The sequence below is a fragment of the Aegilops tauschii genome, chromosome 3 (genome assembly GCF_002575655.3).
Source record: "Aegilops tauschii subsp. strangulata cultivar AL8/78 chromosome 3, Aet v6.0, whole genome shotgun sequence".
NCBI classification, from domain to species: Eukaryota; Viridiplantae; Streptophyta; class Magnoliopsida; order Poales; family Poaceae; genus Aegilops; species Aegilops tauschii.
In genome coordinates, this window is record NC_053037.3 from 61,323,872 (window position 1) to 61,329,830 (window position 5,959).

The following is a 5,959-nucleotide window of genomic DNA, read 5'->3' on the forward strand; positions in this document are numbered from 1 at the left end:
GGAGAAATAGGGGTTATGATGGAAGACGGCGAAGAAGAAGAGGACGATGACAACTATGTGCCCCCTGAATACGGTGATGCTGCAACGGGGGAAGCTGCTGAAGATCAAGAGGAACCAGACGATGTGCCCAATGATGCTGCAAGGGGGGAAGCTGCTGAAGATCAAGAGGAACCAGTGCCCGATGATGATGATCTCCGCCGGGTCATAGTGGATGCAAGGACGCAATGCGAAAGTCAAAAGGAGAAGCTGAAGTTCGATCGCATGTTAGAGGATCACAAAAAAGGGTTGTACCCCAATTGCGAAGATGGCAACACAAAGCTCGGTACCGTACTGGAATTGCTGCAGTGGAAGGCAGAGAATGCTGTGCCTGACAAAGGATTTGAGAAGCTATTGAAAATATTGAAGAAGAAGCTTCCAAAGGATAACGAATTGCCCGACAGTACATACGCAGCAAAGAAGGTCGTATGCCCTCTAGGATTGGAGGTGCAGAAGATACATGCATGCCCTAATGACTGCATCCTCTACCGCGGTGCGTACAAGGATCTGAACGCATGCCCGGTATGCGGTGCATTGAGGTATAAGATCAGACGAGATGACCCTGGTGATGTTGACGGCGAGCCCCCCAGGAAGAGGGTTCCTGCGAAGGTGATGTGGTATGCTCCTATAATACCACGGTTGAAACGTCTGTTCAGAAACGAAGAGCATGCCAAGTTGATGCGATGGCACAGTGAGGACCGTAAGAAAGACGGGAAGTTGAGAGCACCCGCTGACGGGTCGCAGTGGAGAAAAATCGAGAGAAAGTACTGGGCTGAGTTTGCAGCTGACCCAAGGAACGTATGGTTTGGTTTAAGCGCGGATGGCATTAATCCTTTCGGGGAGCAAAGCAGCAATCACAGCACCTGGCCCGTGACTCTATGTATGTATAACCTTCCTCCTTAGATGTGCATGAAGCGGAAGTTCATTATGATGCCAGTTCTCATCCAAGGCCCTAAGCAACCCGGCAACGACATTGATGTGTACCTAAGGCCATTAGTTGAAGAACTTTTACAGCTGTGGAATGGAAACGGTGTACGTACATGGGATGAGCACAAACAGGAGGAATTTAACCTGCACGCGTTGCTGTTTGTAACCATCAACGATTGGCCCGCTCTCAGTAACCTTTCAGGACAGACAAACAAGGGATACCACGCATGCACGCACTGTTTAGATGACACTGAAAGTATATACCTGGACAAAAGCAGGAAGAATGTGTACCTGGGCCATCGTCGATTTCTTCCGACCAACCATCAATGTCGAAAGAAAGGCAAGCATTTCAAAGGCGAGGAAGATCACCGGAAGAAGCCCGCCATGCGTACCGGTGATCACGTACTTGCTATGGTCAATGATTTACACGTAATCTTTGGAAAGGGTCCCGGCGGACTAGCTGTTCCGAATGACGCTGAGGGACACGCACCCATGTGGAAGAAGAAATCTATATTTTGGGACCTACCCTACTGGAAAGAGCTAGAGGTCCGCTCTTCAATCGACGTGATGCACGTGACGAAGAACCTTTGCGTGAACCTGCTAGGCTTCTTGGGCGTGTATGGGAAGACAAAAGATACACCTGAGGCACGGGAGGACCTGCAACGTTTGCACGAAAAAGACGGCATGCCTCCGAAGCAGTATGAAGGTCCTGCCAGCTACACTCTTATGAAAGAAGAGAAAGAAATCTTCTTTGAATGCCTGCTCAGTATGAAGGTCCCGTCTGGCTTCTCGTCGAATATAAAGGGAATAATAAATATGCCAGAGAAAAAGTTCCAGAACCTAAAGTCTCATGACTGCCACGTGATTATGACGCAACTGCTTCCGGTTGCATTGAGGGGGCTTCTACCGGAAAACGTCCGATTAGCCATTGTGAAGCTATGTGCATTACTCAATGCAATCTCTCAGAAGGTGATCGATCCAGAAATCATACCAAGGCTAAGGAGTGATGTGGCGCAATGTCTTGTCAGTTTCGAGCTGGTGTTCCCACCATCCTTCTTCAATATCATGACGCACGTCCTAGTTCATCTAGTCGATGAGATTGTCATTCTGGGGCCCGTATTTCTACACAATATGTTCCCCTTTGAGAGGTTCATGGGAGTCCTAAAGAAATATGTCTGTAACCGCGCTAGGCCAGAAGGAAGCATCTCCATGGGCCATCAAACAGAGGATGTCATTGGGTTTTGTGTTGACTTCATTCCTGGCCTTAAGAAGATAGGTCTCCCTAAATCGCGGTATGAGGGGAGACTGACTGGAAAAGGCACGCTAGGACCGGACTCAATAATATGCAGGGACGGGCATTCTTGGTCTCAAGCACACTACACAGTTCTACAGAACTCTACCTTGGTGACCCCGTATGTCGATGAGCACAAGAACAGTCTGCGCTCCAAACACCCCGAGCAGTGTGACGACTGGATTACATGTGAACACATCAGGACTTTCAGCAGTTGGTTGGAAACACGTCTCAGAGGTGACACCACTGTTTGTGATGAGTTGTACTCGTTGTCCAGGGGACCATCTTCGACTGTATTGACTTACAAAGGATACGAGATAAATGGGAATACATTTTACACGATCGCCCAAGATCAAAAGAGCACCAACCAAAACAGCGGTTCCGCTTTGATGCAGCAACCGAGAGGGGAAAGGACACATATTATGGTTACATAATGGACATATGGGAACTTGACTACGAACATGATTTTAAGGTCCCTTTGTTTAAGTGCAAATGGGTCAATCTATCAAGAGGCGGGGTACAGGTAGACCCACAGTACGGAATGACAACAGTGGATCTGAACAATCTTGGGTACACTGGCGAACCGTTCGTCCTAGCCAATGATGTGGCACAGGTTATCTATGTGAAGGACATGTCTACCAGACCGAGGAAAAGAAAAGATTAGGAAGCGAATACATCATACGATGAGCCAAAGCGCCACATAGTTCTTTCAGGAAAAAGGGACATTGTGGGAGTGGAGGGCAAGACAGACATGTCTGAAGATTATGAAAAGTTTCATGAAATTCCTCCCTTCAAAGTCAAGGCTGACCCAAGCATCCTGATAAACGATGAAGATTATCCATGGTTACGGCGCAATAAGCAAATGACACAAGCGAAGAAAAAGTGAAGACTTTCTCCCGCAACTATTATGATGATACCATGCCAACTTTGTAATAGACGAGTATGATACCATTGTCCGTTTTGTACAAGAAGTGCATCTAGTTTTTGCCGTAACCCTCTCAACTTTCTTGCACATGCTATGTGGATGAAATGATGATACCATCCAACTTTCAACCTTCTCAGAGTTCATTTGAAATGCTTCTCAATTTTAGGGTCTTATAGCTCAAAATAATTAGTAAATGCATGAAAAATAACAGGCCAAAAATTAAAAATTATGCCACCTACTGGGCCACCACGGCCTGAATACGATTGGAAACCCATTTATGGGCCAGGATTCATGCCCGCGGAAGGCCCAGTAGGCCCACAGGCATGTACAGAGAGGTTAGGCCCGTAAGCCTGCTTTAGAGAGGAGCTCGATAGCTCAGGCGCACCGCACCTTATAAACAGGTGCGGCTCTCTCTCGGCTAGTGAGGTGGGACTAAACTCACCACCACGCCGCTGTGCAAGGCCATTGGTCCCGGTTGGTGGCACGAACCGGGACCAATTCCACCCTTTGGTCCCTGTTGGTGCCACGAACCGGTACTAATGAGGCTGTGGCCCCACGGGCACCTTTAGTACCGGTTCGTGGCACGAACCGGTACTAGAGTTTCTTACTAAGCAGTTTTTTAGTCCCACCTCGCTAGCTGAGAGGCACTAGGAGCGGTTTATAAGCCCTGAGTGCAGAGACGATGAACAAGAGGCGCAATGCTCACGTTGCTTAGCTTCAAGCCTTGAGGAATAAGGTAGACTGCATCGAGCTATGTGCAGTGCAGTCTACACTATTTTGAAAGGCTTGAAGCAAATCAACGAGCATTGCGCCTCTTTTTTATTTTTAATAACTTATTACAACTCCGGACTTCTTGTGTTCCGACAAAATAAAATAAACTTTAATAAAATTTATGAAAGTAAAATTAACAAAGTATTTTCTGTTCAAAACATTATAAGAAACCTCTATTATTATTGAAACTAAAATCATATAAAATTGATGCAGCTAAAATTATCGAAGTATTTTCTGTTCAAAATCATTAAAAGCAAAAAGAATTTTCATAAAGAACTTTTTTTGATAGAAACTTTAATAGCAAAAAGAGTTATCATAAAGTAAAATAAATAAGTAATTAGAAACAAAATAAAATAAAATAAATAAGTTTTTTGTTGTAAGTAGAAGCAAAACAAAATAAATAAAGCAAAAAAGAAAACAAAAAAACTAAATACAACAAAAAGAATTTTCATAAAGAACTAATGGCACTAATAGAAAGTTTATATTTTTTCTAAAACTAATGGCACTAACAGACAGTTTATAATTGTGCTGACCTAAAAGCAAAAAGAATTTAAAAAATAAAGCAAAAAACAAAAGAAAATAAATAATGCAAAAAACAAAACAAAAAAACTGGAAAAAAAAACTATTTTTATAGTAAAGTTAATCACAAACTTGTGATTCACACAAATTTCATAGAATTCAAATTTTAACATTTAAATTTGAAAACTAATGGCACTAACAGAAAGTTTATAAATTTTCTGACCTAAAAGCACAAAGAATTAAAAAATAAAGAAAAAAACAAAAGAAAATAAAAATGCAAAAAACAGAACCAAAAAACTGGATTTTTTTAAAAAAAACTGCCACCTATTGGGGGCCACCACGGCCTGAATACGACTAGAAACCCAACCTGGGCCAGGATTCAGGCCCGCAGAAGGCCCAATAGGCCCACAGACAGCACAGTGTGACATTAGGCCCGTAAGCCTGCATTTGAGAGGAGCTCGAGAGGGCAGCCGCAGTGGGGCTTATAAACCACTCCGAGCCCCTCTCAACTAGCGAGGTGGGACTAAACTTTTGGCCGCGGGCAGCGCAAGGCCTTTGGTCCCGGTTGGTGGCACCAACCAGGACTAAAGGTGGGGCATTGGTCCCGGTTGGTGCCACCAACCGGGACCAAAGGCCTTGCGCTTCCCGCCCTTTGCGCTGCTGAAAAGGGACCTTTGGTCCCGGTTGGTGGCACCAACCGGGACTAAAGGGTGGCATTGGTCCCAGTTGGTGCCACGAACCGGGACCAATGCCCTTGCTATGTAACCAGGACTTGTGAAAATTTCACATCTCCGTCGCCTCCCTCGCCAGTTGCCCCCGCCGCCAGGCTGCCCAAATCGCTCGCACGCTCCTCGTCGCCGTCACGCCGCCGCCAACGCCTTCGCCTCCCCGAGCCCGCGCCATCCTCGTCGCCGGCATCCCTCAGCCCGCCGTCCTCGTCATCCCCGTCGCCGCGTGCCTCCTCGAGCAAACCCCTCCACGTCCCTGTCGCCGCCTGCCGTCCCGAGACCGCCGTCCCCGTCACCGCGTGCCGCCCCGAGCCCGCCGGACTCCTGCCATCGCCGCCCCCCTGGAAGTGAGCCCCCCCTTTCCCATGGTCCCGATCGAGCACCGCTCTTGCGCCCGAGTGCCCCTTGCTCTCTGCCGCCCCTGCTCCATGGTCGCCGCCGGCCCCGGCGCATTGAAGAGCAGAAGGAGAGGAGAGGAGAAGGAGTGGAGCAGCAGCAAGACGCCGTCCAATTTTCTGAAATTTCTGAATTTTTTTACAGATATGAACAGTGCATATAGAGGGTGTTTGATCAAATGCTAGATGGCTTTAGGCATTTTTAGAATTTATGATATTTTTTGTGGTGAGGTACTGATGCAAGACAAAGGTGATGGCAAAATTTCAGAATTTTTGGATTGGTTTAGAATAGGTTTTCAGCAAGGAATTTGAATCTGGTTCAAATTTCATTTGAATGGAATTTGAAAATTTTAAACTATGGATCAGA